Source organism: Alosa alosa, chromosome 4, assembly GCF_017589495.1.
Source record: "Alosa alosa isolate M-15738 ecotype Scorff River chromosome 4, AALO_Geno_1.1, whole genome shotgun sequence".
Classification (NCBI taxonomy): Eukaryota; Metazoa; Chordata; class Actinopteri; order Clupeiformes; family Clupeidae; genus Alosa; species Alosa alosa.
This window is the reverse complement of record NC_063192.1, coordinates 22,602,155-22,627,457: the sequence shown is the minus strand read 5'-3', so window position 1 is coordinate 22,627,457 and position 25,303 is coordinate 22,602,155.

Sequence of the window (25,303 nt, the reverse complement as noted above, 5' to 3'; positions counted from 1 at the left end):
TGTGACTTGCGATGTAGGCTATATGACACAAAGCAGTAGCCAACATTCCCTTGCAGTAAAATTAGCATTACAAATAATTTAGATATTAAAATCATATAGCAAATTATAGCCTAATGACATACTACAATTATAGCCATGATATATTACAAAAAAAAGTCGAGTACTCAACGAGTCCTCGCGAGTGCGAATGCACGAGTCCAAGTCCAAGGTCAAGTCATTCAGTGCTCAAGTCCAAGTGACTCCGAGTCTCGGACTCGAGTACTACAACACTGATGCACACACACACACACACACACACACAAACTTTCTCTCTCTCGCTTCTGTCAATGAATCTATTCTTCACTGCTAAATTTCTTGTTATGGAAGTGCAACCACACATTTAGGCTCCACTGAAGTACTAGTGGCAGCAAGTAAACATGAGATATGAAGTAACGCTGCATGACAGAGTTCAGTGTGTGTATGTGTGCATGTGTGTGTGTGTGCGTGTGTGTACGTAAGTGAATGGGTGTGTTAATGTGTGTGTATATGGGTGTGTGCATGCGTAAAAGAGTGGGTGTGCCAGCGTGAGTGTGCGTCTGAGAGAGGGAGAAAGACGCAGAAAGAGGAGGGAGGGGGGGGGTCCTCTCACTGAACGTGGGGTGTTGGTTTCTTTATTTTTTGTGTGTGAAGACATCTAGTTCCTCAGGGCTGTGGCATCCAGGGTGGGACACACATGGCGTTACGCTGTAGTGCAGTATAGTTCTCACCCTTGAAATAAAGTTATAGAGCACAAACACACACACACACAAACACACACAAACACAAACACAAACACGAACACACACACACACACACACACACACATGCATGCATACACATATGGGTGCACTCAGGTGGCCATACACACACCAAAATAAATCACACACCAAAATATTTTTGTCCATGTGCATATCTTTCACCAGCTGCTTGACATATTGGCCACATCCCGATTTGACGTGCGAAAAGAAGTTCAGCCTTCCACTGCAGCTGACATCACCGCTTAGAAAGGAGGGTGTGGCAGTAATAGCCATTGGTTACAAGAGCACCGACAGACACACACACACAATGTCAACACTAATATACACACAATCTGCTAAACGGTTCCATCGTCATGAGGTAGCCTGCCCTTAAACACCCAGCCAGAATGCCTTTCACTGAGTGTTAAATATGATAGGGGCAGTTTTATTAGCACCGCTGAAAGTTCTCACACACTGGGCGTTCGCTCCAGGCCCCACACGCAGCTGTGGTGCGATGCTGTCCATCCTCATATAGAAATGCCTTCGCCTTCACCTTACTCTGGAACTTGAATATACCCCACTCTGGAGTCTGGGACCTGGGTGGTTCTAGAACACAAGAGCAGTTCTGATCCAGCAGCCAGGCCTATTTAGTCAGTGATTCTTTAAACAACAAAGGCAAGAATGGAAAAACAAGGACCACTGGGGTCGCAATCCTTATTGTCTTTTTCACTACAGTATTGTTATTCATGTCAAGTGAAGTCATAACATTATCCATAATAATAACACGGTAACAATATTAGTATTATGTTTGTTGCGTAATTTTCTCCAGTGTAACTTGTTCTGACTTATCTATCACACTATTCCTTCCATGGAAAAAGAAGGTGAGAACTTTTCTTGAGAAGTCTTTTTTTCCCCCAATGAATCAATGTGCTGAAAGTTGTTTCTTTGTTTGTGTTCTTTTCTGAGCACCTGCCTAGAGACGGCATGTCCAATTTTGTATGTATCTTTGCAATCCTCAACTTTGCCATTATTAGCTATTTCTTCAGAACCAGTGTATTTCGAAATGTGCGATAGCGAAATCGTCCTGGTCGTAAAAAAAGACGCCTGTGGGTCTCATTAGAGGTGCATCCTATCCAGGAACGAGGGATTTTTGGGCTTCTACTGCACCCGGACCTCTGATGTCATCACACTAACACAGCCTAGCTCTGGCTTCCATGAGAACAGGGAGGAATTTGGAAAACATTGTCTTTCCACGGTGATGCAATGCGCTAAGGCTAGTTCATTTCCTACAGGCCGACAGCACTACGCCCTGCAGTCAGCTGGTAGATTTCGAAGATTTTATCCAGCATGCTGCTCACAAATCACATTATGTCACATTGGGTCATAATGTGAACGTTTTGTCTGTAGGCTAGTAATAGTCTGTGCATACTTATGAAAGTTTTTAGGCCTATCGCCAAGACTCAAATATAACTGTCCACAAATAGTCTTATAAGTGCTTTATAAGTAAGCGCTTTGTTGGTGCTCCTGAACAAAGCATGGCAAATTGCTTAAAGAAGGGTGCATGCCTGACTGATTTGTACAGTTAGGATTCAATTATAGGCTACTTTCGCATACTTTCACAAATGTAAAATTGTCTCAGTAATTCACAAAATGTTAAAAAAAAAAATACAAGATTTCAGCCTCTTTCTAGGCAAAAACAATTTTGTTGTGGGTGGCCAGACTGTACGCTTGGTCTCTTTCAACCTGGGGTGGGCCTCCTGCTCTGCAAAAAAGTTATCCTCCCGCCAAAAAAATCATGCGCCCTTTTCTGAGTTAATATCTCCCTCTGCTGGAGAGGGAAGTAAAAACAAACCTTATCTACTCAAACCTAATTCCCAACCCATCCAGAAGAGGCTGGATTTCGCTCATGGAATGTTTCTATCGCGCATCTCTAATTTCGTCTGAGGATAACAGCTATAGCCTACAAGTGAATAGCTTTGCAATTGGGAAAAAATGTGAATCTTAACCATATTTTCAAGAGAAATAAGTTACATAAGTCATTAAGTGTGACGGTTATTTTGGTATGATATGATGTGAGGTGATATGATGTGATAGCCTATGATGTGATACGATATGGTAATATAGAATAGCCCTTATGTAGTATCTGTTGTGTGCTAGGCCTACTTATGGTGATGGGTAGTGACTTTATCTGTAATAATTCCTTGAAAAACATCACATACAATCTTACATCATATCAATCAATATTATTACATTATTGTAAGATTGGTTCGAGCGGGGAAGGAATGGGATCTTTTTCAGTCCTCAATATGAAAGCACCGCATAGTATAACACAAGCACCTTGCGCTCAGACCACGCAGTATCCGTGTACTTGGAGCGCGCCTAATAATCAGGATGAGTAATAGCCCAAGGCCTCCATATTATAAAACATCCTCTGACCGAACTTGCAAGACAGTCTCTTTGGTAATGCAGGAATTCGTTAATCAAACCATTATTGATATGGTTGCCTATGGGAATTTCTATTAGACCCGTTTATGTGCATCAGAGAATTAGGCTATTTGCATACAGCAAAGACAGGAAAGAAATAAGAGCAGGTGAGAGGTGTAGTCAGATTGTAGTCAGCAAGACACAAACTAGATAGATAGATAGATAGATAGATAGATAGATACTTTATTGATCCCCAGGGGAAATTCAAGCTATCTAGCTAGGCTAGCATATGGGCTATGTTGGAATTATAAGGCTATATGAATTTGGAAAGGCTTAATTGATGTTTAATTGATTTGAATTGTCTTTGTTGTTATGTGCATGCAGAATATAATTTAAGTAGTGGGGTGGGTTGAGGTGGGGGTTAAGGGTCTTGTAGAGTCGTGGGTCTAGTGTCGTCCCTGGTCATCGTTACTATCGATATCCTTTTTACACTAAATTAGTTTAATTTAGTTTCCGCATATTAGTTTTCAATATGTCGATCTGATCATTTAGACCTTTGAAACGCAGATGTAGATGTTCCACATGTGACGGAATCAAATGTTTGTAAACATGCGTCAAACGCATGTGATTTTGGTGACGGGAAATTGCGTTTTGACGCATGGGCCAATGGGAAAACGGGGGTGTGTGAGGGGGCGGAGTTTGAATGTGGCGCTGTGGAAAATTCTCTACCTTCGTCTACAAGGTGCGTGATTGAGAGACCGAGACTGGGACATGGAAATCGGATGAAAGGCAAGTTTTGCCGCATACACCATGGCCACGGCAAAAGAACCATCAAAAACAACGGCGTTTGAGGCTGTTAAGGTGAGTACTGAACGTCTCCCCTCGGAGAGATGAGTTGAAAACACAACATCACTGACGTTAGAATAGTCTTATGTTGTGTTGTGTCCTATAGGAATGAAACAGTCCATTGCGGCGTCACAGGTTTTTGTAAACATTGCCGTTTCTTATGCCATTGCTAAACTTATTGTAAACCATGATTATTTTTGAAGTGTTTATATTTCGAAATGTCTAAATCTCATAAAGGAGTTGAAAAATGGAACTTTATTTATATCGAACTTTATGATAAACATGTGGCGTAATACGGGCTATTGAGCTGCGTAGTTTGCGCAGGCTATATTATCCCGTTTAGAAGGCCTTGGGATACTCTCTCTCTCTCTCTGTCTGTCTGTCTGTGTCTCTTTCTCACTGGGAAAAAACAATCAGATTGAGGTTGACGGGAAGGGGGAGGGTATGCAGCATGAGACGTAGGTGTACGCGGTGAAAACACGGCATGGCTGAAAGATGTTACGCAGTTCTTATTTACAATAGTCTCCCATCCCCGCCCATTCTGTGCGACTTAGCCACCTGAAACTGTAGCCTGGTGGAAATTGATGTCGTCGTTAAAACAAGATAGGCCCTATATAATGTCTTAAATTGTAGTCGGAGAACTGTTGTTCAAAGCGAAACGATCCAATCGGTAAGAATTATTTAGAGTATTGCCTAATAGGCTACCAGAGAATGTTTTCAATGTTTTCATAACATATTGTCCTGATTACTTAATTATCATCATAATGAATGTTTGCATTTGTGTGATAATGGTTTTGAATAGTCTTGTAGCCTACTTCAGTGTATAATAGGGTGTTGTAAGGATATGTATGTAGTGCGCACTTTTTATTTGGGATGTAAACAAAGCTAAACCGCAATACATTCATCTCAACGCGGAGTGGCGTTATTTCACCCTTTTTGTCATTTTATAATCCTTGTATTTTTCTTTTTTTTTTTTTTTTTATTTAGTCATACCTCATGGTTTATGAACGTTTTATTCAACACCGGATGTGTATTCACCTGGTAGATATAATGGATAGGCTATTCTTACATTTGTGCTGAAAGCTAACAATCGTTAGGTGGCCTTTTTCACATTTCACGATGCTGGCGTTCCTGTCTGCGTTCCGGAAAGAATACGACAGGTCGTGCTTGACGTCAGATTTGAGGCCCTTGGTTAAGTGGAAAGACCTGTCAACCATCCCAGGACATGTTTACCATGTCTCAGCTCCACAGTGATGGATCAAATGGATGCAAATTCACTTTGTTCCTAGTAAACAAAGCAAACTTTTGCAACATAGCAAACATTGCTGATCCAAGGCTGTTTTCTTTCTACAGGAAATGTCTCTATCATTATTTGGACTTGGTTTTAATGCATGCGATAGCTGAATAATAGTCAAAGATTATCTTTCAACAATATTCATCTCTCAGAACAAGGTGAGTAATGACAATCATACAACTCACAAACCGGTCTGGTCAGTCCCATTACCTAAATAATGACAATAATTGGGTTTTATGCAAAGTAATGGGATGGGATAGAAGTAAAATCTGGCAGAGTGACAGACAAGCCAAGGAGGTGATGTAACCCATGGCACTGGTCGTGAGGTAACTAAATATCTTGAATAAATAAGCAAACCTTTAATCCTGGGCCCTGGAGTGCTGCTAACTGACTTGTGCTTTTTTAGTTCCTCTGTGACGACAAGAAAGAAGAGTTTCTAGTGAGTGTGAGGTGAAGAGTTTCATAGAAGACCGTGTCAGGCAGAGGTCGCACAGCCACCAGAAGGTAAGTGCACAACACATACATGTAGCAAAGGCAAATAGCCAGTGAATGTTTGTTACATCCAAACATATTTAAGGATGTGTAATATTATGGAAATATTACGTAGGCTTATACTAAGTTGGATTGGTTCATACTTCTTAACTGGCCTCGTAGGATCTTCTGCTGTTTTAAATATTGTGTATTTTAAATATTGTGTATTAACCACACAATAGTACACACTGTTGTTAGATAATATAACTATAACTACTTTGACAACATAATCAGTGTTCTACAAAGACAAAAGTAGGAAACAAGAAACGTAGAATACGGAAGTCCTTATGTGTGGTGAACAAGCTTAACATAAAATCGAACAAGGAACCAAATTGATAGGTGACATGAAACTGATGATGTTCACCACATCCTGTCTGGGCTGTTGACATGTGCTTGCTACGGTAATCATGTGTTTTAGATCGTCCATACGTGGTGTGGAATGCAACAGAATATCACTGATATAATATAAAGGTGCAATGAATATTTTTTGTTGACAAAAAATATGAATACTTCTGGTTTTATAACAGAAGAGCATGATAAATAAACAGTGTTACCCAATATTACTGTACGGTTTACACACTGTTTTATGATGTTTTAACCTTTTCGATGTATTTGTTTCTATACTTGGGCCTTCTACATTGTATCAACATACAGAGAAGAGAGAAAATCAGTTGCCTACTCTTGTTCTTCAGATTAATATAATTCATATCTGGCTAGAGGCATCTCAAAAAAAAAAAAAAACACTGTACTCACCTTTAAATAAGTCTCTACTGTATATTGATCATAATCATATTTGTGTTTTTTGATTTTGAAATATGAATGTGAACTATTTATCTGTGCTCATGTAACCTTGAATTTTCAACATTATGGAAACAAACTGTCCTAGTCATCCTCCAACATGGGATTCATGAGATGATTTGTTGTTGCATCATCTCTGTCTGAACCACAAAGGCTAGGGTCACACTGCAAGTCTTAATGCTAAATTAGATTTTTTTGCGCAAATCCTATTTTTGGTGTGGCTGTTCACATTGTTTTTATTAAACATGGCCAATGCCAGGCTCTCAGTGTGAGTGGTAATAGTCCTGAACTGACCCACATGCACAAAATAACAACAAACAAGCATACACACAGCACGCAGCTAGCATAAAGAACTGACTGACTGCCTTTGTAGTTCTCTTCCTTTTCCACTGTGTGATGCCATAACCCACACCAGAGAGCATTCTCCCAACTCCGCTGCTGCTCCAGTGAAATGTTTGGAATAATTTCCGCCAGCACAGAATTCTGGCGAACGTTGATCAAGATTGACATAAAAGTCACAGAAATTCTAATATGACTGCTGCATTAAAAAAAATCAAACCTGTATGTTAATTAGGACCAAACATCAACTGACGATAGAATAGTCTATGTTGTGTTGTGTCCTATAGGAATGAAACAGTCCATTGCGGCATCACAGGTTTTTATAAACATTGCCGTTTCTTATGCCATCGCTAAACTTAATTAGGACCAAACATGGAGGTGGGCCAAATCAGAAAGGGAAAAGACAGATTTCATGTGTCACACTGTTTTGACAACATCAAACAGTTCACATCGTGTGAAAGAAATGGGATTTGGCCTGGTAGTGTGACCCTAATACACCTGAGCAGCCTGTTTCAAGTCTTCCCCCCTCACCGTCTTTATGTGTCATTGTTGTTGTTGTTGTGGGGGCTTGTTTGTGTGCTTTATTGGGAGAGACGTGTCATGTCAGGGTGGGAAGGTGGGTTGTGTTAGTGCGTCACACAGGCAGCATGGCGGCTCCAGCGTGTCGTGACACATGTGAGGGACGCCACAGGCTCCCGGTGCAGCTGGGGCTGGGCCTGGCCTGGGCTGGGCTGGGGCTGGGCGCTTGTGCTCTCCTGCGGGCGGGCAGATTAAGCTTTAGGAAGTAGAACGCGGCGGAGGGATGACACAGCTAAAATTAACCAGGCTGCCTGTTGAATGACGGCCATATAAATAGCTCGCACACGAGAAGGACCAACAAGGCACTCTCGTTCCCTCTCTCTCTCTCTTCCTCTCTCTCTCCCTTCCTCCCTCCCTCTCTCTCTCTCTCCCACACCCGCTCCCTCTCTCTCATGCGTCATTAGCGTGAGATTCTAGCATGTGCGAGAGCGACTTAATCGGGAATGCCGTCGAGGTAAACATGCCCCCATTCACCCACTGGAGAGTGAAGATATATTTACGTGGCAAAGAGCAGACTCCGTGACTCACATCCAGAAGGTTTTGGGGATTTAAGGCTCACGGACACAAGTACCTCTGTCCATGTCAACAACAGTGTTGTTATCCTCCAGGGCAATCCAACTGCTCCAAAACAGAAAAAAAAAGAAATCAGATCAGTGATAAATCTTCCCTTGAAAATCCTACTGCCTGAAGACAGACAAAAAAACAAAACAAAAATACCCCCAAGAAATCCCACTGTCTAAAACAAGTCACTGAGGAATTGCTTGTGCTGTTTGTGTGTGCAATAACTTCAGTTGTCCACGTTGTTGGAGGACCACACACCTGATTAGTGACCACCCTCCTGCCTAACGTGGCTCCAGAAACCTGCGCAGCTCTGTGAAACCTGGCGCCTTGATGATTCACTCCATGCTGTACCCTTTATGCAGAGTTGACAGAGTGCCCAGGGCTTGGCCCAGACTGCCGTGTTCTTCCCTAATGCCACCTGTGACCCATTAGCAAACATGCTTTGATGTGCCATATTCCATATGTTCCCCAGCAGGTGAAGGGAGACGGCCTTAGATGAAAGCTGAGTCTTTTATCAATAGACTTTCTTGGCTGAAAACCCAAGCTCCTACACACTTACCGTAAGCCCTTTGGATGGGCCAGACGGACCTCCGTGTTTGGTAGATCTCAGCTTGCTGCGGGGGAGCTGCTGAATCGTATTTTGATATCCAGGACCAGATACAAGGGCATACATCTGGAATGGGACTGCTTATGTACGGTGGTGAAAAGATATTTAGTTTAGTTTCATTCTAATGGATTCTTTTTTTTTTTTTTTCTCGCATCTGTTGTAATCTGAAAGGGTACCACTTGTATTGTATCATCCCTCATTCATTTTAGTTTTTAGTTTAAGATGTGGCTTTACAGCACAGATATGTTTTTTCTAAAGATGTTTGAGCAGAAGGAAGCCATGCAAAGTCTTCAGTGTCACCTTGCACTGTTTGGCTCCCCACGGTTTGTGCAGATCCAATTAGCCCTTCACATATTCACTCAATAGATTCCTATCATCAGGATTTCACCAAGCTACTTTGATATAGTCCAGGTTTAAGACCTGATGATCTGGAAGATAAATGCTAATTTCACACACTTCAACACTGAACTGTGATGGAAAACAAACAAACAAAGTGCCTCCCTTACCTTTGTCACTCTCTATGCTCCAGTAATGCTGACAGCAAAACAAGCCGTACATTAAGCCACATAGAGGCCTTGCCTGTGGTCTGCTCTAGTCTGATTTGTGGTCAGCGCGCAGGAACAAAGCATCCTCTTCAGCTCGGCCAATAAAGACGTCTTTCTGGTCATTTGGGATGTGCTCTGGTGTGGTGTGTTTGTGGGCTGGTGTGTTTCCCCGGCGGAGAGTGGAGTGGAATGGAGTCACAGCCTGGCAGCCTGCTGGTCCAGCCTGCCCGGCGATGAGGCTAGCAGCTGGTTGTCAGCTCCCTGCAGGCTCGGGCCATCCGCCCCACAGATGCGCTCCCAGAACAGGGGCTGTCACAGAGAGAGAGAGAGAGAGAGAATCCCACTGGAGAGAGCCACCGTCCAGTGCTGTATTCTCATCAGTGGCTAGGGACAGTCGTTGGCAGTGTGTGTGTGTGTGTGTGGGGTACAGACGGGGAGCTCCTGTTCTCCTTGAACTAATGATGCAACACTGTTGGTAACGAGTAGCTTTCTCCATTTATCATTAGCTGTCCCTCGTATGTATTCTCATGTGTCCATCGATTTTTCAAAAACACTGCGGATATCTGCCTCTTAAAGGCACAGTGCCGTTCATACGCGGAAGTGAAATAGTATCCTCCCCATTTCATTGTGACTGGTGGGTCTTGTTTGCATCATACTCCAAGTCTCGCTTTACGCTACGCAGCTGTAGCGAGTCTGAGTCTGGTCACAAAGCATTTCTCTTTTTTAGTGGGATAGATTCCTTCAGCATCGAGCTAATGGCTAAGTTGTACTTTTTGTTGTCATGTTTACTCCACCTACAACTGTCCCACTTCTGCTCCAGTAGTTAAATTAGGGTTCTAAGAGGCTTATGTGTCTGTGTGCTTTGTCATCTCCTTGCTGTCTATGACGCTCACTAACACATGACCCTACCACGTCATCTCATCTCATCTTGCCAAGGCTGGGTCAGATTTGAGAAAACAAGGCACCATGGGACTTGTAGTTTTGCCATTAGCTTGGAGAAACCCATGCATACAAAACAGCATAGATGGAATACAAATCTGATTCTGATTCAAACCATGACACGGACACATAGTATGGTGTATATAATGCCTTTTTGTGTTATTTAACAATCAAAGAATACTTTGACACTGAAAAAATGTGCCAAGGTTTCACTTCTTTCTCTGCAGTGTTTGACATTTTCAGTTTAACAGTTGAATGGATATATCTGTTCCATGCTCTTGTTTCTATGCAGAACTGATTCTGCTCCATTGCCTCTTCACACTGAAGCATATAGACTCTCCTTCTGTGTTTGATGTTATTATAAAGTATATGGTTCCGTTTTCCTATGAACGGCTAATGGATCCATTCATAATGAAATCAGATCTGTTTATTCAGTGCTGACATGAAACCGAAACAAAAGACTGGGAAAGATCTTGTGAGTCCATTTTCAGTCCAGAAATAATGGAAAATTACTTGCACAAGTATGTTGCCAAAAGTACTTAGCCATTTTAGATAAATTATTACTTAGAGGATTAGTTAATCATTGAAGTACACAGATAAAATATACTGAACAACTGTAGAGCTAAGTAAAGCTTAGAAATGTGATACCTTGGATTACATTACGTTTTTCACACTAAATCCTGTTTGACTGAAATGTTATTATTACATTTCCAGTAAATGTTTACAGAAAGCCATTCTTCATTCAGTGAGGAACAGTACAGACCTACTCAAAAAGATTATCCACTGATGAGGTGCTTGGCATCTTTAATCAAGTTTGCCCTGGAATCTTTGGATTTTATCATGTTTTGAAGGAAGGATCGTTTTTCACTTTAAAGAATGCGATAGTGCCTCATAAAGTTGACTGACCTACTTAATTTGTGAATGGGACTCAATTGTTGGCTGGACTACAATCTGAAAGTCAAAGGGGGCGTCAAATCAACCAAGTCATAATGTGTGTTTTACCATGTTATTCCTCTTGTCTGCATATATGTATGTGATACATTTGAAATGAATCGGTGACCCTTTGCCTCTTGCTGGAACCTCCTGCCTCCCCCATTCCTACCTCATGTTTAGACTACAGTCAGTTCACAGGGGTTTTGGTGACATAGGCACAGCACTCTGTCGTGGTTGCCGTGGTTACGGTGGCATGTGGGTAGGGGCAAAAACAGGAAGATGAAATCCATGACATAATCATGCCATGATGCCTTACGACGCCACAGTGCTCTTACCCTCTCCACCCTCCTGCCAGAGACTCGCGTGTCTCACCAGGATCAGTTTCAGCATCCGCCTCATCCCTGGGAGGGTAGAGAGAGAGAGAGAGGAGAGGAGGAAGGGGGGATTTGGGGGTTTTGACATCCTATAGAGCGGAGCTCCTCGAGATCGTGTGGGGCGCTGCAGCTTAGGCACCTCCGAGGACGCACAACAAATTCCTCCTCTGATTTCGGCTGAAGCCAGTCGATGTTCACGATCTCGCTAACGGAGGCGGGCTTTGTGTGTGTGTGTGTGTGTGTGTGCGCGCGTGTGTGTGTGTGTGTGTGTGTGTATTTCTAAAGGGCTGGAGGATGGGAAAAAAAGCGAGCAGCATCCCAGCTGTTACATAACCTCCCCCTGCGCAGCCTCGACATGTGCCTTTAAAATAAGAAAAAAAGGCTGGAAAAAAGAGAAAGAGAAATCAGGTGACCAGCCGGGCACAATCCGCTGGGCTCGCGGACACAGGAGACTGTCTTCACTCACAGCCAAACTGCAGAGAAGCAGGGACTGCACAGGAGGGCTCCAGTTTAGCCACTCTGTGTGTGTGTGTGTGGTGTGTGGGGGGGGGTGCTGTTGAGGCCAGAGACCCAATTAAAGACGGGCACATATGGGAGAAAGAGAGAGCAGAGAGAGGAGGGGCACAGAAAGGACAGTAAGAGGAAGGTGGCTGTATCTCTTTAATAGCGATCTCTCCCTCTCTCTCTCTTTCTCTCCTCTCTCTGGATCATTATTGAGAAGCAGGCAGTGCTCGTTTTACCCCCTCTGAGCTGTCGCTGTCGCTGTCGCTGTTGGTTCCAGTTCCGCCGCCGCCGTGCTGCCTGCCGCCGGCTCCAAGAAGCTTTCCAAGAGGCTACGCACTCATGTAGCGACAGCAGTGAGCAAAAAGAGTGAGAGAGAAAAAAAGAAAAGTCCAGAGAATTAAATGCTGCGTCACACTGAGGTAGAGAGAGAGAGAGGGGGAGGGAGGCAGGGAGGGCAAGAAAGAGAGGGAGGGAGGGAGAGAGATTTGTGCATAGTGTGTATTTGTGTCTGCTGCTGTTTGTGTGATAGGGTGGGGGGCCGTTGTGGTGGGGGGGTGGGTTGGGGTGGAGGGTGTTTTGGGGAGGGCAGATCTATTTGTGTGTATGTGTGTCAGTAAGAACGAGTCGTCTGAAAAGGCAATTCTGCTGTTGCAACAAGATGAAAATAGAGTGTGTGTGTGTGTGTGTGTGTGTGTGTGTGTGTGTGTGTGTGTGTGTGGCAGAGGTGGTGGTGGTGGTGGGGGGGGGGGTGGAGTGAGTGAAGGGAAGGGGTGGGAGAAGGAGAGTGAGCAGCTAGAGATTTTGGATTAGTTGCTACGTCACTTTTTCACGTCGAAGGGAAAACAGTATCAAGGAGAATAGCAGCCTCAATTCGACCGGGCTTTCAACCTGAGAGTGGACGTGAGTGCGACCTAGTCTCTCATCCTCTTCTCCTCTCATCCTTTCTTCCTCCTCCTCCTCCACCTCCTTTCTTCTCTTAAGGGCTTCTTTCCTTCTCGGTCTCTGCTGTCCATTCGAGCCGATAGTTTAGACATCGTAGTGCTCACTTCCAGTGTGGATGCTCAGAAGCTGACACACTTTCTCCGGGGTCTGAACCCACAATGTTTTGATGGTGCACTGACGTGCATGCGTACTTTGGGCAGACGTCGAGTGAGGAATGAGCTCTTGTTCTGGAATGTTCTTGATACCGAGGTGAAACGCATCTTGCCAGCACTTTCACAGGAGTTGTTTGCGCCTTTTTTGTTGTGTATCACTATAGCGATGAATGTACAGGTATGTACATATATCTGTAAAGACACACAGAGTATGTACGTATGTGCTTCTTGTCTGACCTGACTAGCCATAGCAGTGAGTGGGGAAGGTAACAGGTGATTCAGTACATGTACTGTACTACCACCCACATTGGTAAAGACAATCCAGACATAGACTGTGTCTCTTACTCTCTTCCTCCTACAACATGTCTGATCCGCCCAGCATCGGTCTGTTAATACCCCCTTAGTCTGTATCCTCTGCGTTTGGTGACATTTGTTGTGTTCTTCACTAGGTGTTCACCAAGGGGGCCATGAGAGGGTGTGAGAGAGAGGACATTTGGCAAGCCGTGTTTGTTGTTTGTTTATCAGAGGGCGCAACCAGAATTGGAACATGGGAGCTAATTTAGCTCTGGCCATGCTGGTCAGCGCGAGCACGAAGACGAGGCGAGAGCGTGCCTGTAATTGTGTCTGCGTTATCAGCAGTGGACGGCGTGGTGCTGGTGTTGCCGATCAGTTCCTTCTCCTGCGCACTAGTCCCAGGGCTTCCCGCAGGTGTGTGTGTGTGTGTGTGTGTGGGTGTGTGTGTGTGCGCGTGTGTGTGCGCGTGTGTGTTTGGAGTTGGTAGGTATAGAGATGATGACGCAGTCTTTTCTGCCATACTTTTGATCGGTGCTTTCTACTGTGTCATTCTGTCTCTCTCTCTCTCTCTCTCTCTCTCTCTCTCTCTCTCTCTCTCTTTCTCTTTCTCTCTATTTTTGTCTCTCTCAGTTTCCCTACATTCATTTCCCTTTAGAGACGAGGGTGTTGTCGACAATGAAGGGGACTCCGCTGAACAGAGACTAAATGTCATGGCTCCCGATCAGAGAAAGAGCGAGAAAGTGAGGGAGAGAGAGAGAGCGAGGGAGAAATTGTTTACCTTGCTCTCTTGGTGACTCTGCGTTGGCATGGGTCCAGTTCACATGCGCCAGACTTCCGAAAGCAGCAGCACAAGAGCTCTGAGTGACAGCCCAGCTCTCCTATCAGTCGCCCTGGCTTTGCAAACAACCACCAGCCATTGGCTGAGCACAGGCAAGCAGGTGGAGGGCTACAGCTGATTGGATGAGAGGTACTGTTGTCATGTTTGAGTGTTATGTGTTGTTTAGGGTTACGCAGACGTTTATATAAAGAACCCGATTTATCTTTTTTGTATTTTAATGTTGTAATGTTGCAGAAATGTTAAGTGTAGGTTATGAAAATTAATGTGAGGTTTCTTATATTCCGAGAAGCGCTGTGTTAAACTAGATTACTTGTTATTGGTGAATATTACCCTGCAGCCAGCGCCAATCCCCGTTCATCATGTCCTCCTGTAGAAAAATGAACACTCTCTCACACACACACACACACACTCTCTCTCTCTCTCTCTCACACACACACTGCAGAGATTCTGACACTCTGTGTTCCACAAGTCCTGTTTGTGTATAGCCTGATGCAGTCGGTCTGGGTGTGTTTTTTTTTTGCCATGCTTGTTTACCTCTGTCATCGCTAAGGCAGACTGACCACTCTGCTTCATTCCGGCGACATTTCACCATCCGTCTCGATCTCTCTTACGCCTGGTCAGTCTCTGCGATTCTCGCCTCCACAACAACTCCTGTGAGGAGCCAGGTTAAACTGTTTGTTGTTAATAATTGCTATTTCCTCTGCAGGATCCGCTACTAATCTAACACAGCTCATCTAAGCCGCAATCTGCTATTCGGCAGGTGGTTAATGAGTTTATATTCACAAGGGGATGAGTATTTCTTTTTTTTTTTTTGGTGGTGTGTGTGTGCGGAGGGGGGGAGTGGGGGGCGGGGGGTAGAAAGCCGCACCTGTATTAGTTTGAGATTTAACTGCCTGTCTGATCTAATCGCCCTCATATCCCTTTTGGAAACGTTTTGAGTATGGTTAACTTCTGGTAGGATGTTGTGTGATATTTGACCTCAACAACTAATCAAACCTCACCCCTCCCCTTCTATGTTCTTCAAGTGACATGTTGATTGGTTAGGACAGCTCTGTCCAAAAGAGACTTTTTTTTCCTATTTCAGGAGCTAGGACTGTGAACTCTAAATGAAAGTGGGGTCTACGAGGAGTCATTTGCTGAATTTGACGAAAAGGTATATTGCGTATTTTCTCTTGAATCATGGAGTGGACCTTTAAGGGGATGGGGCGCATGACTGTGCCATTCTGGGGGCTTTTGCTGTGGGTCAGGACGGACTGGCTGCGTGTCCCCAGAAGACGCTGGAGCATCTGGACAAGAGTAGATCTGCAGTGCAGCTGCTACTGCTGCTACTGTTTCAGTTCAGGGCAAAGAGCGGAGCTTTGGCTGCGACTCTGTGTGTGACCCATGACTCTCCTCGACTCGCTAGGAGGTCATTTCTTATTGATGAGGCTAGCAACAGGAGAGCACTTTGTGTGTGTGTGTGTCTGTGTGTCTGTGTGTGTTGTATGTGTACTTGAGTGATTGTATGTGCTTATGAGATATAATGTGTGTGTGTGTGTGTGTGTGTGTGTGTGTGTGTGTGTGTTTAGGTGTACATTGGGAATTGCAGACAGAAGCTGTTGATATATTCACATAACGTTGTAGGGCAACAGAGCACATGTGATTCACCTGGCAGTAGTGCTAGATATTAAAACAGAGAGTTTTTTGGATGCTGCACTTAGCATTAGCAATCTACTGCAAAAACTGTCATCATCATTGTTGACATTAGTTTACAACATTAACAAATATTGAAACAATAGAAGGAAATGACTGAGCCATGTTGCAGTTATCAGTTCTGGAGCTTTGGCATATTTATGGATTTCCATGACGTGGCTGGTACATGATGTCTTATTCTTCTGATCATATTTTTGTTGTGATGCTGTGCAGCACTGGATGAATTTGAATGGATTCTCTCTGCCTTTAATTTGTTATTCACTTTAAGATTCAACTTCAAAAAGCAAAGAAAAAATTGCATTAAGATGCTTCTCTGTCGTCCAAATTGTGGCCGTGGCCTGGTTGTTTCTCTCACCAGAGCATGGAAAAGAACACTGGCCCTTTAAATCTTTTATAAACATTACACAACAAGTGGAGGGGCAGGGAAGCAACAAACAAGAATGCAAAAAGTGAGAGCCTTGAGCCTGTAAAGGGAAATAAGATACCTCCAAACAGCAACTGTCACCAAGGGCCATCGCAGTTTAAAGAAAACAAAAACAACGACAGCGTAACAACATGTCACAAGTACCTGCTTTTGTGACTGTTTTATGGTTACCCTGTCTGTTAGATAAGGGCTGTACGTTGCTATGAGAGCTGCTCTGATTTCTCTGGAGGAGAATATCGGAGCAGGGAGACGGTATAGGGCACGGCACAGGGGAGGGGAGTGAAACTAGTTTGGTTGCAGCCGACCCCCAGTCTTAACTCTCATCTAATCCGTCGAAATACGCACAAGGAGCACTTAGGAGTGGCCTACTGCAGAGAGGAGAGGATTGAGGTGTGTTGGAAATCGGGGAGGAGAGTGTGGAAACGGACCCACAAACGTGCCAACAAGGGGAGAGATACAGAGGCCAGAGAGAGAGAGAGAGGGGAAAGAAAACAAGGGCACAACAGGCACGGTTTCGGCAGTCTAGGATTGGCGCATTGCTGGCATACGGGCACTCCCTGCCAGAATTCGCCACTTCCTCTAACTTCCTCCATTTCAGGGCGTTGGTTGTTGGCAGGGCAAGGCCAGGCAAGGTCCAGCGGTGTAAACAGTGGCGTGCAGGGGAGAGTGCATTGCTCTTAAAACAGCTTAGTTTAGTGCCCACTCACAAGTGCACCAGGTAAGCAAGAGGATTAGTGAAGACGCAGTTGCACGGAGACACTCCACTCCATGCTGAGTAGACACTGTTTGTTTGTCTCGCATACAGGGACCATTTCGTAGGTGTCAGGTTTTGTCTTAACCTATTATCTTCTAAACAAAATTTTTTGCCATTTTGGTTTTTGTTTATCTGTTTTCAGTGTTACGGTATCATCATAATTGCTAGTGTAAGTGTGTGTGTGGGGGGGTGGGGGTGGTGTAAAGGTACACATATTCGTACTTTACCGTTTAAGTACAGGGCATTGGGTTCAATACGGATGTGTACCGAATGCAGTAATCAACAGTAGGCTTTTTTGTGTGCATACCATGTTTCAAATTACAGTTCCCACACAAACATATTCGTGGCTGACCATATATCAGTTATATTATTTAACGGCAAAAAAACAATTGCCACCTTTTCAAAATACTATTCTTGCTTATGTGTTAGCTTTAAATTGCAATTAGCAATATTGTCAGTGAATGTTAGACTAGCAGTACTTTCAGAAGATTAACTGAATCGTAACTTCAATACCGAGGTACGTACCGAATCGAGATTTTTGTGTACTGTTACACCCCTAGTGTGTGTATTTGTGTTTGTCTGGAAACACAACTCTTGTCAAGAGGTGCATTCCCTAAAAGCATTGTTGAACAACTACCATAGTTAAGCGATAGACTATCACTTTGAACACCCTCTCTCCATATTTGACACAGTGGTTTATCAACACCGCTTTCAGGAAGTGCTACCTGGCCCAGGTGATTTGGGATTTAGCCAATGCCCTAGTGGATGCTCCTTTGCTGTCTCACTGTTTGTACTCAATGCTGTAGGTTGCTCATGTTTACAAGAAGGCCATGAATTGGTTGCTTGTAACAAAGCAAAGAAAGACAGCCCCACAATTCTATGGCTATTGCTATTTGTATAATTTCACAGATTCTCTAATAATCTAGCCTACTTTTAACAAGAGCAGATTGTTATTGATGTAATAACGTGTGTGGAATGGCACTCAGCATTTAGGTGAGCTGCCATTTGGTTTAGTGGAGGGTTTAGTGGTGGAAGTTCAATGTTGCTGGGCATGATGGCACTGGTGCGTCAGAGCATAGAGGAAAAGCATCTCTCATGGATCATATAACACTCACTCAACATGATAAGGAGATGGGCCGCACAGTGAGTTCACATTCTAAAACTGTATAAACAGGAACAGACTCACTAAAGCTCTGCTGTTTTTTTACAACAATATTGACCAGGTGTCATTATTGCTTTAGCCACACCGATCTAGTCAAAAAGCAATATAGGCACTTGAATTGATGATCCAATCAACTCTAAACACAGTAGTAGTAGGCATATGTTCCATCTACGAACATCAGAAGTGTGTCATATCAGTGTGTGCTTGTGTCTGTCTTGAGAAATCCTGTTAGGGTAGGCTGAAGAGAGAAGAGATTTACACGATTAAAGTGCCTTCTGCTGGACACTTTGTGTACCTCTTTTAGACTCCCCGAATGCATTTGCTGCTGAGATAATAATCGTACAGTAGGTGGTGAAAAGGACCTTTAAGGGTTGGGTTTCCAAACCAAGTTGGCGGCCTAGCTTTTTGTCTGTACTTCTCAGCCGGTTTGTGGGTTTTAAGTTTCTATACGCCAAGTTAAAGAGGAGCGGATTAAAAATGAAAGGGGTAACCTTTGGGTCAGTCAGACTACTCTGTCAGTACATGCAAACCATACTTGCAGGTGATCATTCCAGGAACTGAGGCTTGATGGAATGCAGGATACTCAGCAAAATGTTGAACTTGACGCAGCTTGTTTAGAGGAGAATCAGCATTTTTGTTGCAAATATGAATGTATTTTTCATAATCATTAGGCCTACCATTATATCTACCTTTCAAGTGTTTTTTTGTTATGAAATGATTGAACAACAAAACTTACAAAAATAGATCCTGTACATCTATCACATCATATACTATTTGGCCTAATTCTTCAATAGACCTCTGACTTTCAGCTACAAAAAAGCCTCAAAGCTGCCATATTTGCCCATGTAAGGAGATCCAGACCTCCTTATATGGGCAAAGATGGTAACCGGATCTCCTTATATGGGCAAGGATGGTACCCGGCTTTCCTTATATGGGCAAGGATGGTAGCTTTGGGGTTTTATGGGCACAGTATAACACAGTGCCACATGAGGTAATGTAGTCTACACATAGACAGTTCCAAGTGCATGAAGCTATGGGGGAGCATCACTGTGGCGGTAACAGTCAAACTACTGTCAGGACTGCTGGATAAGCATAGATACTGGAGCTAAGCCTTTAATGACCCAATTACATATCATGCTTCAGGGTCTTCCTCTTCTGTAACACCATGCATTCAGCAGGTGATGTGCCAGCTAGCTGGGCTGACTCAACACTGCCTGTCACCGTGTTGTGTGTGACCTGAAGTGGGGTCATGCCCCTGCGGCTTAAGCCTTTCAGGTAACACACTATTCACATAATGGAAATGTTCTTATCAATGTCATGTGATACTTAGTATGTCACACAGTGCAATAGTACATATATTGTATCACATGAGCAAAGCATGACCCCCATTAGTTGTAAAAGGATTGCAAATTATTTAGCGTCAGGTTTAAGTTTTTAAAATTGCACTTTATTGTCAGGACCTCTTAATTAACATGATGCATTTAGAAACATGAGTAAACAAGTAAAGCTGTTCAAAGTGTTATAATAGTTAAATGCCATTTCTGAAATCCTGCTCTCTCATGTCTGATATGATATATGATATGATTTTAATCATTTTTGGCAAGGTGTTTCTGTACTCCTCATGCTCTATTTTATTTTTGCCTTTGATTTCTAGGTCTCATAATGAATAGTTTATGGTCTTCATGCTCTAACGATTATACAGTAGTATTGTATGGTATTACAAAGTAATATATTATGCAGATGTTTTATTGCTTTGTATATTACAATACATACATACAATTTATATAGACATACAGACATAAATAGCTATGCAGGTACAGATAAGTGTTCCAGTGTATATCTGGTATCTCTATGTATATTGCCTTTCTGTGTTGTGGATTTACATGTCTGTAGCAACATGTATCTCCGTGTTCAGGGTCAGGGCTTCAATTTAAAAGATTTACACCTAAAGAAAAAAAACTGAAGTACTTCTTTCTCCAGTAGCAGAACAATGTTTTTACATTAAGAGTTGTTCATCATCTTTGAGAACTGCCTGTCCCCCTGTAAGTATTTGACACCATCTATCAGGGTCAGGACTCCATACTTTAGTGAGCACACCACTGAATCATAGAGCAACCTCATATTGCCTCCCTTCAAGGACTCCACATCAGGAAGTCACTGCATTGAATTGTATTGCAGCCTGCTTCATGCTTCTCCAGGAAGCTGGTCTCAGGTGGTGGCTTAGAGTTGATATCCATCTAGCACCATTTGAAATCAGTGTTCTTGGGGTAGGCCGAGCTTCTACGCAGCCCCCTCCGACAACTCTGAAACAGCTTCGACATAAATCAACAACCCAAGAACGATGGGTGAAGGATCCTCTGGACAGCCACGCGACTGCCTCGAGACCCTTGTCCTCTTAGCAAGGCTGACCGATTTCTTTTGGTGTTCAGAGTCTTTAGGGGTTTCTAGCACCATTTGAAATCGGTTACAATGAAGGACAGAAATCGGCTAGAAGAGGGAACACCGATCGCTTGGAGCTTTCTTTTCACACTGGAGAGATCAGTAGAATGTTTGGGCCATTACCAGATGTACATGCTTTGTGGTAAGTGTTTTCGGGGAATCTTGTGCACTTCTGAGCTCTCTAGCTCTAACCCAATCTCTTCCATCTGCCTTAAATGACTTGGCCTAATTATCATAAAAGCCCAACACTTGAAAATTCATCATTCATCACACATCACTGACCTGGACACTCAGACTTTGAAGCTCTTAGAGATGAAATGCTTCTAAGGTACATTTTGTAGATTTACAGACTGTTTCATTATGTATAGGAGTTTGTTGATTTTATGTAAGACTGAATGTTATTAAATCTAACTCATACACTATTGCATCTCTGGAGCAGAACTGTCCTTGTCCCTTGCTTTGGCCCTATGAAGCTAATGTATCTGCAATAAAGTCTGAATCGTTAACATTCTAACCTGCATTTGTTCCATTTATGAATATTCACAGTTAAAGTCAAAAATGAAATTTCTCTTTACAATACAGATTTATGAGACAACAAAAATTCAAACAACAAAAAATATTCTTCAATAAACTTCTATCTTGGCAAACTGCTGGTTTGGCATGTTTTTTAATGTACATACATTTGTTTATATTTTAAAATTTCCACTCATTGTAAAATACAGGACAGTTTTTATTATCCTATTCTGCTGCTGTGTTGTCTTCAGTAAGGCAGGGATCACATTGACCAGCAGCAATCAGCAGATTTGTTATTGTTCACTGTGGTACAGCAGCAGAATAATTGGAGCAGTTAGCGTCAAACTATTTGAGTGTTGAACTTTCAAAGCGAATGTGAGAGTAGACCATTCGAATAACATACTAACAAGATAGAACGTATTTTGAATGATTATGGTCTGAGCGTTGTGTTTCGCTTTACTGCTACTGCTTTGTTACTTCTAATGTGGTCTCTGCCTAATGAAGAAGAATGTAAACATGGGACCCAGTTCCTGACGCAGGTAAATGCAGACCAGGCTGTTCTGATAGACAACATTGAGTCTATTTCTATATCCCACTCAACACAGTTCAATTTTGAGAACATTGGGTACATATCAGAAACTCTGTACATCATTGCTGTAAAGCAGGGGTTTTCAAAATTATTGATACCCAGTGACCACCATTCTGACTAAAACCAACCTGAAGACCACGTTTGTGGTAAAATAAGAAGTGATTTCTACTTCACAATGTTATTGAATACATGGTCAGGACATGGCCATTCACAGACCACAGTGGGCCGTAGGTCTTGTTTGTAGAACTAATTTCTTCCGACACATATCAACTAATATTTCTCAACTTGCAGCACAAACTGCCGTTACTAGTTCTAAATGGTTCTATATCTCCCATTGTCAAGCGGGCGTATCCTAAGATTCTGATGAACTTTAGTTTTGAAACATAGCTATTTTACTTAGCCTGCTGTCATCCATCTAGCTAAAAGCCACCTCCGTCATGCTACAGTGTTGCCATGTTCTGAACGGCTGCATTTTACAGCTCGGATGCAACGTGACAGTTTGGCGAATTAATATACAAGTGTGATACGGCCAAAATTACGGATCTACTTCATAGGTGTGCAAATAACATACTGTAGCGATCTCACCCTCAGACAAGACCCACCCCTGGCCAGGACGGCCATCCACTGGAACAGGAAGACTCAGACACAATCAGACAACTAGGACAACTACATAGGGCAACACGGGGGTAGTCTCAGCCGCAAATGTAACACACAATAAGGGTTTACCACACACATCAACACGAGGATAAACACATGAAGTACAACCAAAGAGACTAACACGCTAACAAATACACAACATTCTAAACGTAACTACAACTATTATAACCGACATTACACCTTATAGCATTCACTCGCACTGCATTCTGGGAGACACTCATTCAACGTTAGACATGTACATCCACCAACGCTACATAACCCCCTCCCGAGCCATTGTCGTCCCCGGCAATGACAGCTCAGCTCACCACTTCGCCAAGGCCGGTGTCAGTCCCAGTGCTTAGTCCAAGTGACGGAAAGCCTCCGGCTGCAAATGGAGAGTCCAAAGGCGGCGGAGCTTCTCTGTAGACGTGGGATCCCCAGGCTGTCGGTGGCCCGGCTCTTGGCCACTACGACCCCAGGTGATCAGTCTTTGGAGCCGCTCCCGCAGAAAGGCCAGGCACTCTCCAACGATAACCCCTCCTGACTGGAAGGGCTCTTGGCTGCCTCTGTCACGTCAGTTCTCCCCCGAACAAGCACCAGTACCGGCCAGACGGGGGTCGTGGGTGTCGCTTTGGGCCCTCGGTCTCCCCGCGTGCAGCTGCGCTTACCTCAAACAGCAGCAAACAGTCCCACTGCAAGCGAACCCCTGGATACGCTGGAACCTCTGGACGCTCGTAGCCCCTTCTGGCTACTGTGACAGCTCGTGGCCGTTGCCACCTGTCCACAGTGTGCCGATCTCCAGGCGGTCAGCAGTCCACATCGAGGTCCCTCCTCGCGCTGCCCTCTTGTAGAACTTTTGTCGGCTGTCTCTCGAGCACAACGATGCTCCACTGTGGCGGGAAATGGAGACCCCGACCCTCCCAGCAGGCTCGGGACACACAGGAACTCACACACAAAACATGAAAAACATTGCACAGACTTGCGTCAACCGGAACGTGCGCACTTCAAATCTCAACAGTCCACAAAACGATAGCTCCCAAGGCTCTACAGGTCGACGTTACCCTCTTGGTCACTAGCTGGAGCACCGCAAGCTCCCGAACTAGCAGCTATGACTCCATCACACTTTCGACCGGCAGCTGACGCTCTGGAAGTTCTTCAGTAGCTGGCGGTGTAAACCCGGCCGCTGTGGTCGTGTTCCAAGGTCGTCAGAGAGTTCGCGCTCTTTATGGATGAGATCCTCGGATGACGGCAGCATCGACATCGGCGTCGAGCCGGGAACTCCTTGCCAGCCGCAGACATTTCCGCGACATCAGCCGGGGCCGCTTCCTCCAGCGCTGGCAGCTCTCGTCGGCTGTGCAGGGCTGGTCCCGCTGGTCGCCTGCACAGGTCCCGCGCCGGGCCGGAAGGTCCTCCATCCTCCGCAGTGGCGAGCTCAGCGAGCTGGCTAGTCCTTAAAAGGACCATTGGAACATCTGCTGAGGTTCGCCGCCATCTTGCTGGTCTGGTCTTCGGCCTTCTTCTCCATCTTGATCTGGCGTAGATCTTCGCGCCCCGGGAGGGGCCCATCCCACTTCTGACACCAATGTAGCGATCTCACCCTCAGACAAGACCCACCCCTGGCCAGGACGGCCATCCACTGGAACAGGAAGACTCAGACACAATCAGACAACTAGGACAACTACACAGGGCAACACAGGGGTAGTCTCAGCCGCAAATGTAACACACAATAAGGGTTTACCACACACATCAACACAAGGATAAACACATGAGGTACAACCAAAGAGACTAACACGCTAACAAATACACAACATGCTAAACGTAACTACAACTATTATAACCGACATTACACCTTATAGCATTCACTCGCACTGCATTCTGGGAGACACTCATTCAACGTTAGACATGCACATCCACCGACACTACAATACGGTTAATGGTCATTCTAAATTACGTAGGACAATGGGAAATTCAACCAAGCAGTGGAATAACTACCAACAAATACCAACATATTCTTCAGTCAGTCCTCTTTGTTGCTGTGGCCGTTTATGACCCGGTCAATATAACAAAACAAAACATAAAGCTTGATGCTGGCCCCAACAAATACCAAAAAGTACCAGCAAATTCTTTGGTCATTCCTTTTAGTTCCGTAAGCCGTTTATGATCCAATCAGCAACATAACCAGACATACCAAAATCCCTTGATGCAGGCTCCCACAAATACCAACAAATTCGTCAGTCAATCTACTTCGTTGCTATGGGCGTTTATGATCTGATCAGCAACTTAACCCAATAAAAGCAAGCCCCTGATGTAGTGACCAACAAATTCCAACACATTTTTCAGTGCCAACTACCAACAAATTAAACAAAGAATTCTGTCCTTCTTCATTGTTGTGGCAATTTATGATCCAATTAGTAACATAACAAGACCCAAGGCCTTGATGCGTGCATCTACAGATAACAAGTACCAAATAAAACCAACAAGTTCTTCAGTCATTCCCCTTTGTTGCTGTAGCCGTTTATGATCCAATCAACATTACCAGCCAAAAAGCAAGCCCTTGATGTGGGCACCAACAACTACCATTCCAGAAACACAGTTTTCACACAGGTTACAACATGACCCTAAGATAGCTGACTTACAGTGAGCGTTCTTGAAAAACAAAATGTGACACATGCACGCACACACACACATATACAGTATACACACACACACATATGTAAGTATACGCTTGGGCGGCAGTAGATACATCCAGGTATTTATAAATCCCAACACAGGGATCAGATAACACAGAATTTGTCACAGGTACACCACAACTTTGACTATTACATCAAATGGTCAACAA